Below are 14000 nucleotides of genomic sequence, written 5' to 3'. Positions count from 1 at the left end.
CTCTGGCCTCTTCTTTCTTTCCTTGCCACTTTCCTTTTCTTTGTCTTTCCGTGGTAGAAATGTAAGACCGTTACAAACACAATGCAGCTTGAGCTCTAAGAATTAAATCATTAAAAAACAAAAAAACAAAAAACAGAACAAATACCAGACTCATGTGAGAGGTACCCTTGGGGGTTCGTAACAGCTGGTTTAACAAAGCAGCAGCTGTACGGAAAAAGGTTGTTTAAAGAAAGTATTTTTAGTCCTTTAGGATTTTCATCTTTTTTTTGGAACTTTAGCATTAGTTATATTCTACACCATATGTTATGGAAGTTTATATTTTGCAGTTGAGTCTCAGCTTAAGACCATTCTAAACTGTCATAGAGCCCTCGTGGATGGAAGGCGGCAGTGATAAGACTGATTTACTTGTTCTTTAGCACCAAAGGCCCAGTTCTTATGTTTATACCCACGATCTACAGAGACCGGGTGAGGTCAAAGCCTCATCTGGTAACAAAGTCCTTCCAGAAGCACTGATTATTCAAAGGATCAAATCAGCTACTGGACTGTGTTAGTCACTTGGGTGATCACACTAGTGAAATGCTGCTCTGCTCTAAAATCATTTTTAATCATTAATTATCACCATTTGGCGCAATATATACTCTGATTTAATACTCCCAACAATTATAAATTATAAAATCACAAATTATAAATTTTGTGAATTTATAATCCCTATTTTATATATTATCAAATTAAACCTCAGAGAGGTTTAGTATTCTGCGTAAATTCTCCATAAATGGATTCTGTATAATCCAAAGATTATATATACAAAGCGGAGCTGGGATTTGGTATCAACTTTGTGATTCCAAAAACCCGTTCCTATCTTCAAAGCCTATCAAACTAAGCTTTCTGTTCAGATGCATCTAAAAGAGTTTCCTTACTTTCAAAGTGAGACATAAAGAAGAGAAGATACTTTCTGGTACCAGAGACTTCCTGTTTCTCCTCAATGTTCATCTTCCCCCTTATTCTTTGTTAATTCCTAAATTTTAACTGGGCATATGGCGGTCCTGCTTTCAGACCACACATCACAGAGCAATTCCCCTGCTGTTAAGTGTGACTTTGTGGTTGGGTTTAACTCAATGAGTTAAACCACTAATGGGAGTAGAAGCTGTGGGCACATTTCGAGAACCTGCCCCCACAAAAGACAAGGGGTATATCTATTTTCTTCCTTCCTCATTGCATTACTGCTTAGAGGGTCAGTAATATAGCTGGCTCTCCGGAAGTCACATTCATGACTGAGGACAGGAAGGGGACTCACCCTGGGGATGAGAGAAGCAGAGAGCTGACAGGAATCTGAGTCTGACAACTTCATGGAGACAAATCAGACCAACCCTTACTCTGGATTTCTTCTACAGCAAAAGAAACAAATTTTTGCCTCTTTAAGCCATTATTATTTGGGTTCTTTCAGTTATTGCCATTAAATCTCCTAATAAACTCTTACTTATCTAGATTTTTCAATGACTGCGGTTCGCAGAGTGTAACTTTAGGTAGTTTTTTTGCAACCATGAACCTAAAAGCAATACATTAAGGATCACAGAACAGATGTTAAATACCTAGTTTTTGAGGGCATTATTGAAGTGCAGAGGTAACCATTTCTGGAGCTACCCTACTTCTGGAATTTATTATGTGAGATAATAAATCTTTCCCTTTTTAAATTTCAGTTAAGTGAAGGCAGTCTGTCATTTGTAGGTAAATGCATCCTTTTTTAAGTGTTTGTTTATTTTTGAGAGAGAGAGAGAGAGAGAGAAAGTACATGCAGGGAAGGGACAGAGAGAAAGGAAGGAGGCAGAGGATCCAAAGCCAGCTCTGTGCTGACAGCGCAGAGCCAGATGTAGGGCTTGAACTCACGAACCCGTGAGATCATGACCTGAGCTGAATTCAGAGAGCTAACTAAACGAGTCCCCCAGGCACCCCTGTAGGTGAATGCATTCTTAGTGCTACATTACTATACATAGAATAGAATACAACCTTATTTCCCAAATCTCTATGGCCTCATTAACCTAGCTCATGCCTCCTTTCCTACCATCACATGTCACTTGCTCACTGTACTCCAGCAGGCATTTATTCTGTCTTTTTCTGTATCAGCACCTAGAACGGGGCCTAACACATAAATATTGATTGAGTTAGTGGATGGATAGTGTTTCCCAGAAGTGATTCTCAATTACTCTGTTTTTTCTTCCCACATGAGCCTTTAAGTTTGAAAGCATCATTGAAATTATTAGTGCTTTATTTCTGTAGTCCCCAACACTCCCTCTCTTCTCTCCTCTTTCACTTCACTTTCCCCTTCATTCTTTGTTTTTACTTTCACATTTTTTATTTAAATTTCAGTTAACATAGTGTTACATTAGTTTCAGGTGTAAAATTGAGTGATTTAATGCTTCATACAACTCCCAGCTCTCATAACAGCAAGTGCACTCCTTAATCCCCAGCACCCGTTTAGCCCATCCTCCTGGCCACCTCTCCTTTAGCAAACGTCAGTTAGTTCTCTGCAGTTAACAGTCTGTTTCTTGGTCTGCCTCTCTTTTTTACCCTTATGTTCATCTGTTGTGTTTCTTAAATTCCATAGGTAAGTGAAATCTTACGGTATTTGTCATTCTGACTTACTTCGCTTAATATACACTCTAGTTCCATCCATGTCCTTGCAAATGGCAATATATCATTCTTTTTTATGGCTGAGTAATATTTCATCGTATATTTGTGTCACTTTTTCTTTATCCATTCATCAGTCTATGGACATTTGGGTTCTGTCCGCAATTTGGCTATTGTTGATAATGTTGCCATAACCCTTAGGTTGCATGTATCTCTTTGAGTCAGTATTTTTGTATCTTTTGGGTAAGTACCTTGTTGTGCAGTTGCTGAATCATAGGGTAGTTTTATTTTTAACTTTTTAAGGAATCTCCATGCTGTCTTCCACAGTAGATGCACCAATTTGCATTCCCATCAACAGTGTAGGAGGGTTCCTCTTTCTCCACGTCCTTGCCAACATCTGTTGTTTCCTTTGTTGTTAATTTTAACCCTTCCGATAGATGTGAGGTAATATCTCTTTGTAGTCTTTATTTGTACTTCCCTTATGGTGAGTGATATTGAGCATCTTTTCATATGTGTGTTAGCCATCTGGATCTCTTCTTTGGAAAAATGTCTATTCATGTTTTCTGCCCATTTCTTCACTGTATTATTTGTTCTTTGGGTGTTGAGTTTGATAGCTTTTTTTATGTTTTGTATACTAACACTTTGTCAGATATGTCATTTGCAAGTATCTTCTCCCATTCTGAAGACTGCCTTTAGTTTTCTTGATTGTTTCCTGCACTGTGCAGAAGATTTTTATTTTGATGAAGTCTCAATCACTTATTTTCGTTTTTGTTTCCCTTGCCTTAGAAGAGTTGCTCTGGCTATTGTTACTGCCTATGTTCTCCTCTAGGACTTTGATGGTTTCCTGTCTCACATTTAGGCTTTCTTCCATTTTGAATTTATTTTTACATGTGGTATAAAAGTGCTGCAAGGTCATTCTTTGGCATGTTGACATTCAGTTTTCCCAGTACCATTTGTTGAAGAGACTGTCTTTTTTCCATTGGATATTCTTTCTTGCCTTGTCGAAGATGAATTGACTATAGAGTTATGGGTCCATTTCTGGGTTTTCTGTTTCACTGATTTGTATGTCTGTTTTTATTCTAGTACCATCCTGCCTTCATCACTGCAGCTTTGTAATATTCCTTGAAGGTCGGAGTGGTAATGCCTCCAGCTTTCCTTTTTGTTTTCAAGATTGTTTTAGTTATTCAGGTTCTTTTGTGGTTCCATACAAATTTTAGGATTCTTTATTCTAGCTCTGTAAAAAAATGCTTTTGGTGTTTTGATACGGATTGCATTAAATATGTAGATTGCTTTGAGTAGTACAGACATTTTAACAATATTTGTTCTTCCAATCCATGAGCATGGAATGTTTTCACATTTCTTTGTCTCATCCTCAATTTTTTTTCATCAGTGTTCTAAAGTATTCACAGTACAGATCTTTTACCTCCTTGGTTAGATTTTTTCCTAGGTACCTTATGGTTTTTAGTGCAGTTATAAATGGAATCAATTCCTTGACTTCTCTTTCTGCTGTTTCATTAGCAGTGTATAGAAATGCAACAGACTTAGGTACATTGACTTTGCATCCTACAACTTTACTGAATTCATGTATTAGTTCTAGCAATTTTTTTGGTAAAGTCTTTTGTGTTTTCTACATAGAGAATCATGTCATCTGCAGTTAGGGAAAGTTTTATTTCTTCCTTGCTGATTTGGATGCCATTTTTTCATTTTCTTGTCTGATTGCTGAGGCTAGGGCTTTCAGCACTATGTTAAATAACAGTGGTGGGAGAGGACATCTGTCTTGTTACTGACTGCAGAGGAAAAGTTCTCAGTTTTTTCCCATTAAGGATGATATTAGCTGTGGGTCTTTTGTATATGGCCTTTATGATGTTGAGGTATGTTCCCTCTGTCCATACTTTGTTGGAGAGTTTTATCTAGAATGGATACTGTACTTTGTCAAATGCCTTTTCTGCAACTATGGAGAGGATCATATGGTTCTTTTACTTCCTTTTATTAATATAGTGTATCATGTTGGTTGATTTGCACATATTGAACCACGCTTACAACCCAGGAATAAATCCCAGTTGATAATGATGAATGATTCTTGTGCTTTTGGATTTGATTTGCTGGTATTTTGTTGAGAATTTTTGCACCCATTTTCATCAGGGATATTGGCCTATAGTTCTCTTTTTTAGTGGGGGTCTTTGTCTGGTTTTGATATCAAGGTAATACTGGCCTTATAGAAGGAGTTTAGAAGCTTTCATTTCCTTTCTATGTTTTGGAACATTTTGAGAAGGGTAGGTATTAATTCTTCTTTAAATGTTTGGTAGAAGTCCCCTGGGAAGCCATCTGGCCTTGGACTTTTGTTGGGAGATTTTTGGTAAATATTTCAATTTCTTTGCTGGTTATCAGTCTGTTCAGGCTTTCTATTTATTCCTGTTTCAGTTTTGGTAGTTTATGCATTCCTAGGAATTTAACCATTTCTCCCAGATTGCCTAATTTGTTGGCGTATAATTTCTCATAATACCGTCTTGTAATTGTTTATATTTCAGTGGTGTTGGTTGTGATCTCTCTCATTTGTGATTTTATTTATTTGAGTTCTTTCTCTTTTTGATAAATATGACTAGGAGTTTATCAGTTTTATTCTTTCAAATAACCAGCTCTTAGTTTTGTTCATATCTTTGTTTTTTTGTTTGCTTGTTTGTTTCTATATCATTTATCTCTGCTCTAATCTTTATTATTTCCCTTCTTCTGCTGGCTTTGGCCTTATTTGCTTTTCCTTTTCTAGCTCCTTTAGGTGTAAGGTTAGGTTGTATATTTGGGACCTTCCTTGCAACTTGAGATAGGACTGAACTGCAATATACTTTCCTCATTGGACTGCCTTTGCTGCATCCCAAAGTTTTTGGACTTTTGTGTTTTCATTTTCATATCCTTCCATGTATTTTTTATTCCTTTAATTTCCTACTTAACCCACTCATTCTTTAGTAGGATTTTCTTTAACCTTCATGTACTTAAGAGCTTTCCAAATTGTTTCCTTTGATTGACTTCAAGTTTCATAGCATTGTGATCTGAAAATAATGCATGGTAAGAGATCAGTCTTTCTGTAATTGTTGAGGGCTGATTTGTGACCCAGTATGTGATCTAGTCTGGATGTTCTATGTGCACTTGAATGTGTATTCTGCTGCTTTAGGATGAAAGGTTCTGAATCTATCTGTTAAGTCCATCTGGTCTAGTGTGTCAATCAAAGCTGCTTGATTGTTGATTTTCTGCTTAGGTGACCTGTCCTTTGCTGTAAGTGGGGTGTTAAAGTCCCCCACTATTATTGTATTGCTGTCAATGAGGTTTTTTATGTTTCTTATTAATTGAATTTTATATTTGTGTTCTCCCAGTTGGGGGTATAAATATTTATAGCTGTTAGATCTTGTTGGATAGATCCCTTTGTTATGATGTAGTGCCCTTCTTCATCTCTTATTACAGTACTTGGTTGAAAAATCTACTTTGTCTGATGTAAATACTGTTACTCCAGCTTTCTTTTGATGTTCATTTGCATGCTAAGTGGTTCTCCATCCCCTCACTTTCAACCTTCAGGTGTCTTTAGGTGTAAAAAGAGTCTCTAGCAAGCAGCAATATAGATGGCTCTTGTTTTTTTTAAATTCTTTTTTTTAATGTTTTATTTATTTCTGTGAGAGAGAGAGAGAGAGACCGCGTGAGCAGGGGAGGGTCAGAGAGAGAGGGAGACACAGAATCCGAAACAGGCTCCAGGCTCTGAGCTAGCTGTCAGCACAGAGCCCAATGCAGGGCTTGAACCCACGAACCATGAGAACATGACCTGAGCCGAAGTTGGACGCTTAACCGACTGAGCCACCCAGGTGCCCTGGGTCTTGTTTTTTTTAACCCATCCTGACACCTATGTCTTTTGATTGGAGCATTTAGTCTGATTACATTCAAAGTAATTATTGATAGATATGAATTTAGTGACAATTGTTTCGACATTGTTTCTAGTGATTTTCTCTGTTTCTTTCTAGCCTTTGTTGTTTTTGATCTTTCTTTCCTGCTCAAGAGTCCCCTTTAATGTTTTTTACAGGGCTGGTTTAGTGGTAATGAACTCTTTTAGTATTTGTTTGACTGGGAAACTCTACTATACTGAATGATAGCCTTGCTGGAATAGGGTATTCTTGGTTACATGTTTCTCCCATTCAGCATGTATTATTCCACTCCCTTCTTGCCTGCCAAGTTTCTGTGGAGATCTGCTGCTAACCTTATTTGTCTTCCCTTATAAGTTAGGAACAGCCTTTGTCCTGCTGCTGTTAGGATTTTTTTAATATCTATATTTTGCAATTTTACTACAATATGTCTTAGTTTTGGCCTGCTTTTGTAGAGTTTGATGGCACTTCTCATGTGCCTCCTGGTTTTGGATGTGTCTTTCCTTCCCCAGATTAGGGAAGTTTTTAGTTATAATTTCCTCAAATAAACTTTCTGCCCCCTTTGTCTCTCTTCTTCTAGGACTCCTGATGTGAATGTTTTTTAGACTTTATGGAGTCACTGAGTTCCCTAAGCCTACATTCATGATCTAATATTATTCTTTCCCTCTTCTTTTCAGCTTCATTATTTTCCATAATTTTATCTTCTGTATCACTTACTCATTTCTCTGCTTCTTCCATCCTTGTGGACATTACCATCCAGTTGGTTTTGAATCTTGTTTTTTGAATTTTTTCATTTCATCCTGACTAGTTTTTAGGTCTTTCCTCTCTCCAGTAAGAGACTCCCTGGTGTTTTATGTGCTTTTCTCAAGTCCAGCTAGTATCCTTTTGATTGTAGTTTTAAATTCTGGGTCAGGAATATTACTTAAATCTGTTTCAATTAGATCCCTGGCCATGGTCTTTTCTTGTTCATTCTTTTGAGATGAATTGCTCCATTTTGGCATTTTTGTCTAGGTCTCTATCTTCTGTGTTAGGAAAGTCTTTTATATTTCCTGCTCCTGAGAGTGATGGCACTATGAAGTGGCCACATACTTTCAGGGCCAGGCACTTTAGGCAGCGTCTCTGGTGTAAGTTATGTGTACTCCATTGTGTTTTGGCTACAGTCCTCTGCAGAATTTCTCCTTACCTGCAGTGGGGAGTGTTTGGACCTTGGCCAGAGTGTGGCGAGTTTTAGTGAGGTATGTTCTGATCTGCTTGTCAAAAGACAGCTGTTGCTATTTGCATTGGAGCTGAAGCTTTGCAAAACTCTGTGGTTGGGAGACATGGTACATGCAGGGGATTTGTGCTTGCCTTCTGGGGGAGAGGCCCACTGTCCTGGTTCTCAGGCACACTTACTTGAGAAAAGCGTCACCTGCAGAGTGCAGGGCAGCAGGACTTGGGGTAAGTAGGTTAGGCTGCCACTGTTGGCACTGTGGCGAATATTGAAGTTGGCTTATGCTGAGGATCTGGGGACAGAACTGGCACCTGGCAGCTCTTTTGTCCCTGGAGAGGCAATGCCACCTCTCCCGGATGTGTTCCAAGAAGGGGAAACCGTCTCTCCCAGTGCTTCCTAGGGCATTTTCAAATCATGCCGCTTGCCACCCCACCCCCACCCCCACCCCCATGCTATCTGCCCTCCTGCTCCACAGGAGCACTGCTGTACCTGCCAGGCTCCACACTAGACACAGTGCACACCTCTAAAACTCTGGTCTTGGGGCCCTACTAGTTGTAAAAACTCACATAGATCAACCTATCTTGTGTTCTCAGTCCGTGGTTTTAGGAAAGTGTTTCCCTTGTGCATTCCCCAATGTGCTCCTCTCTCTTGTCTCTCTCTGTGACCAAGGCTCCTCCTTCCCCTCCTCAGTACCTGCTATCCGTTTCTCCCCTAAACCACATCTCTCTACCTCCTCCCTTCCACAAGTGGGCTCTTCTCTTCCTCTAGTTCTGCAGTTTGTTTTGTCAGTCCTCAGACTTATTTCTTGTGTATTCAGAATGATTTGAGCTTTATCTCGTGTGTTCAAGGGACCAGGCGATCTTGGTCCTCTTACTACTCTGCCATCTTAGTGCCAAGGACTCTCTCTCATACTTAAATGCAGACAGTGATTGTATCAATCTAGCAAAATTGGGCTTTAATATACATCTGATGGAGTTAGATGAGAGTTATTTTGAATGTTCTTTAGACTTAAAATTAAAACATATGTCAAAAAACCTTCATCACTACAAACCTAAGAGAATGGAATTCAGAACCTCAGAGAATTCCTTCCTTTAAGCTGAAAATATGTTCCCATCTGGGTGGGAAACTAAAAGTGATCATTGCCTCCAGCTGTAAAAATATTGATTAATCCCTTTCCTATTTGTCCTTATGGCCTGGTAAGGCTGGGAACAAGAATATGCACTCCCAGATGGCTGTTATATAGCTCAAGTGCCTCATTTTTTCTTGGCCTTGATTTAAAAACTATTTTGTTCCTGTTAGAAGCTCTGATAAAGAAATCAAACCTCACACATTCAAGCCTCCCACAGCAGCACTTGATCACTTTGTAGGAGCTAAGAACTATCACTGTGGGAAAGCATTGCTCTGCCCTGCTACCACTGTGGGTGCTTTTAGGCGACCTGGCTCACCACTCCCCAAACTTAGCTCCCAGAGACTAGGCAGTAAATGGCTAGACTGACTTAATACTTTAGAAATAATGATACCAGATTGATACAGGAGTTTTCATATTAGTGCCAGTGTCCTTCCTTGACAGATCACCGCTTTGCAAATAACATATATTAAGAGGTGACCTAAACCTTTTGCAGTCATTACCTCTCCTTCAGTTATCAAAAACAGAACAAAACAAACTTTGAGATGGGCACTTTTGTTCTGTATTTCTTACAAGGAGATTGTTGTTAATAATCATCATGCAGGGGTGTCTGGGTAGTTCAGTCCATTAAGCATCCAACTCTTGATTTTGGCTCAGGTCATGATCTCACAATCTGTGAGTTTGAGCCCCACATCAGGTTCTGTTCTGGTGGTGCAGAGCCTGCTTGGGATTCTCTCACTGCTGTCTCTCTCTCTCTTTCCTTCCCCTGTTCCTGCTCTTTTGTGCTCTCACTCTCTCTCAAAATAAATCAATAAACTTAAGAAAATAATCATCCTGCAGGACTTTTTCTCTTTGCCCTTCCAGATCGATGATCCACCCCTGTCCATCCTGCTCAATGCCTTGGGAGGCTGAGGTCTATGATCTGTGTTGTGGGCTGCCCTGTCCTGCGACTTCCAGCTGGCCTCAGTCCACGGGAAACCCTGGCAGAAGATCAGAGGGTAGGAAGAAGGGTGGGTGGGGTATCTATTCTTCTGACACTTTCTTGCCATGTTTCACAGAACTCTTGTAGCTGGTGTCTGCTCAGTGCACTAGCGAGAGCAGCAATATCCCAGGGTTTTTCTATTCCTTGTTTATTTTTTGTGATTCTCCTACAACTTTCTAAATAATCTCTTTCTGAAACTCTGTTTAGTTGCTTCAGTCATCTGTCTCCTGCTAAGACATTACTGATAGACTAGTCCAAGGTCTGGAGACTAAGGTTAGTGGCAGAGCTGAGGTGCCTTTTAGTCTGTCTGATTCCAGACCTGTGAGTTTATTCATGAAGTGTTTCTTTTTTCTCCTTCCTTTCTTCCTCTCTCAGGTGAGGAGAGGACACATTTTGTCTAAATATGAGAAGAGTTGAATGCCATCTTTTCATAGACAATATAGTGCATTCCTGAAATGAAGAGAGGGAGTGAAAGAAGGCAGAAGGGAGGGAGGGAAGGAAAGAGGGTGGGAAGGAAAAATGGAAGAGGAAGAAAAGAAGGAAGGGATTCTATTGCACCAAAACCAAGAACAAGAGATAGCTGAATATTATATGGAGAATAGCTGACCTATTTCCAGAAGCACATGTTTGGAACACAAAAGGAAAACTAGAAGCTCATTAGCAGAAGGAAGTAATTAAGCATTCATTTTAAAGTTTCTAAAATGTAAATTGTTTAACACTCATTACCTATTGGATTTAATCATATTATAGGATCACTGATGAGACCCCATAGCAGACACCCATCCATTTCCTATTTTTATTTCCATTTTCCAGTTAAATACTTTGCATGGTAAACTCCATAAATAACAGAGACTGTATAATTTAGGTACCAGAAATGGATGCTTAATGTCCCATTAAATTAGAAACTGAAGCAGTGTGATTTGGGCTAGGCCTTGCTGGCCAGAGAGAAACAATCTAGGGAGATTACAGACACGTTTTGCTAGGTGCTGAAAGATTTGCCCATAGTTCTGAGAGGAATATCAGTGTATATCATTTGGAAGTGTATTGGATGTTAAAGCTGTGTGACTGCTTGTAACTTCCCACATTACCCCATCAGTAAGGTTGTACGAGAATTTTTTTGCAGTTGTGGTTTCTAGGTAGTAACAGGAAATTCATGCTGGGCTATTAGGGAGCAATATGGCAGAAGTCAAGAGAGCATGCACCTGGGGTTTTATAATCTTTCTTATGTGGGTTTGATTTCTCTCTCAAACATTTACTGAAGACCTTTGAGCTGAATGCCTTTGGGCAGATCATTTAAATTCTCTGAGTTTCAGATTCATCATCAGTCAGATAGACATAATAATGTTGACTTCGTGGTCTGATTTTTAAGATTATATGGATATAAAGTAATTGACATGCAGCCTTAATATTTAACACAGCATGATCAATTATTGCTAGTATTTCTGATTCTAAGGACTTTCCCCGCTTCCATATTGCATGACTCTAATTCTCAACCAGCTGGAATACAGGGAAATATTGTCCTGTTAAGCTCTCTTTCGTTCTCTGTTCCTTTTTTTCTCCCGCTGTAGTTTTACCACCCATTTGCCCAAGTATTTTAACTCTTGCCTCACACTCTGGGACTAACTAGTTCTTGCCCAAGCCAGGAAGCACTAACTAAACAAGTGACTCGAAAGAGGTGAAAGCAAACTGCCTCTGACTCTCCTACCCTCTGCCTGTTACTTTGACCTTTGTGCAGATATTTAGGTACTTTGTCTTGAGCTCCTGACACCTTTTTTTTTTTTTTTCTTTTTTGCTTGGAACCATTTCTTGATTTCCTGAACTTTATTTCCAAGCTATCTACCTTTTTCCTTCTGTGACTCCTTCTCATTCAAGCATATGATAGGGGTTGTAATCAAGGCATTTAGTGATAGATAATGCTAGTCAGGAAGCATAAAGAAAAAGATGTATTTGAAGTATCTGGGGGACTAAGTTGAGTAAGCGTCTGACTCTTGATTTCACCTCAGGTCATGATCTCACCGTTCATGAGTTCGAGACCCATGTTGGGGTCTGTGCTGACAGCATAGAACCTGCTTGGGATTCTGTCTTTCCCTCTCTCTCTCTGCCTTTCCTCCTCTTCTGTGCCTGTGTTCCTGGTCTGTCTCTCTGTCTCAAAATAAATAAACTTTGGGGGGGAAAAAAAGATGGCTTCCCCAGGCTTTGATTTCTAAAAGCCCAAACTCATTCCCATGACTGAGAGAACGAACACTTTAATTACAGAGCAGTACACATTTCCCTTATTTCACCATATTAGGAAGAAAAGCCAGGGTGAAGGAGGGATGATTCTGAGAACAAGCAGGTCTGAAGAGGCTGTAGCAATTGGAATGAGTTGTTGTCTGTAAGAAGCCACCACAAGAGATACTGTTTGAGCACCAAGGCAGAAGTCAAAGCTGAACCATTCACCCCACCTCCAAGGTCAGGGCAGTAGGTTTGTCTCTACCTGTTGTGGGACTCACTGTCCTCAGTGTGATCTTGATATAAGCCTCTCCCATCTCTCTTCCAGGATAATCCTCTACATGTTTTCCTCTCTTTGTCCTCTATTTTCAACAGTATTGTTTTTACAGTCTCCTTTCTCCCACTTTGTACATGTATCAAAGTTCCATAAACAGTTCCAGAAACTGGATGAAGAGGAATTCAGGGGTGAGCATGTTGGTTTTGCTGTGCCCTTGGAATACCGGACCTGAGGTGGGCAGCAGGCAGTAGCTTAATCACCAGAAATTTGGTTTCATTTTATCTTCCACTCTAGCCACTGCTTTCCTTTCTTTTTGTTTAACACTCTGATTCCATTCATGTTCTCGTTCTTCCTTCAAATTTATCATCTAGAGCTTAAAATTTCTTAAGGTGAAGATAATGCGGTCCTTATCTTATTGGACGTTTTTTGTTGTCTTTCGCCCTACAGACAACTCTGCTTTTGGGATACTCTTTCTGTACTTGCTGTTGCATCAAACTCTCCAGTTGTTACCTCAGTTGTACTTTCCCAGGCTTCTTAATAGACATTCCACTAATGTTTGTGCTCCCAGGTGTACCACTGATTCACCAACCAATACCTCCAGCCCTCCCTTGATTTTGAATGTTACTAAACAAATTCCTGCTACACTTTTATAGTGAAATGCCCTATTGATACACGAAACTCAACAGTCTAAACTTGAACTCTTCATCTTCCTTTCCAGTTTTGCTCTCCCTTAAGTGTTCTTTATCTGCGTTATAGACACATCAATTCTCCAGGTTACCTAAGGCAGAAACTTTGGAAATAAACTGATTCTCTTTGATCTACTTTATTCTCCTTCCCTCCTCCCTTATAATTACAAATTTGTACTAATTTTATCTTGTGCCTGTATGTGTGTGTGCATGTGTATGGGAATATATATGTACATCTTTGTATATTCATGTACATATGCATATGACCCCCACCAATCATTTACCACCTCATGAAGAAAGTCATCTATCTACAATACAGTCTGTCCTTGTCAGTATAGATTTCAAAGATTTTCCTTGTCAAGACACCTTTTTAAAATTACCCATCTCTGCATAAAATTTGAGCCCCTTGACATGACATTGAAAGATTTTCCGTGACCTGGTTCTTCTGACTTCTCCTTGCCTTTCAATACATCAAACTGCTTTCATTTCCCCCAAACACGATTGCGTTTCTTGCTTCATGTCTTTCCTCATTGTGTTCCTTCTAACTAGAATTCCTTTGATCTTTTATTTTAGCTAATTCCTAAAATGACAATATTAGTTACATTATATATTTTCCCTTTAATTGCTGCTATATACCAGGACTGTGCTGCTTATTTTACACAAATTATGTCTATTTTACTATTATTAGGCTCATTTAAAAGATGAGGATACTGAAATTCACAGAGATTAAGGAAATAGTCTAAGCTCTATAACTGGCAGACTTAGGGCTCAAACCCAAGTATACCACATGCCAAAGTCTTTATCATTAAACCCTGCACCAAGCTGCCTCTCCTCATTTTTGTGTAGCTTAAGATCTTGGTCAGAGCTGATGTTCAAAGAACTTAGCTCTGAATGGAAGATGGCTAGAATCTGGCATTTGTGATGACAAGTAAGTGCTACATTGTCATTGTAGGCCTTTGACCTACACACATTCTCTCCCTGCTG

The sequence above is a fragment of the Hyaena hyaena genome, unplaced genomic scaffold (genome assembly GCF_003009895.1).
Source record: "Hyaena hyaena isolate Hyena2069 unplaced genomic scaffold, ASM300989v1 scaffold_653, whole genome shotgun sequence".
Classification (NCBI taxonomy): Eukaryota; Metazoa; Chordata; class Mammalia; order Carnivora; family Hyaenidae; genus Hyaena; species Hyaena hyaena.
The sequence above is the reverse complement of the archived record's forward strand: the minus strand, read 5'-3'. Positions refer to the sequence as shown.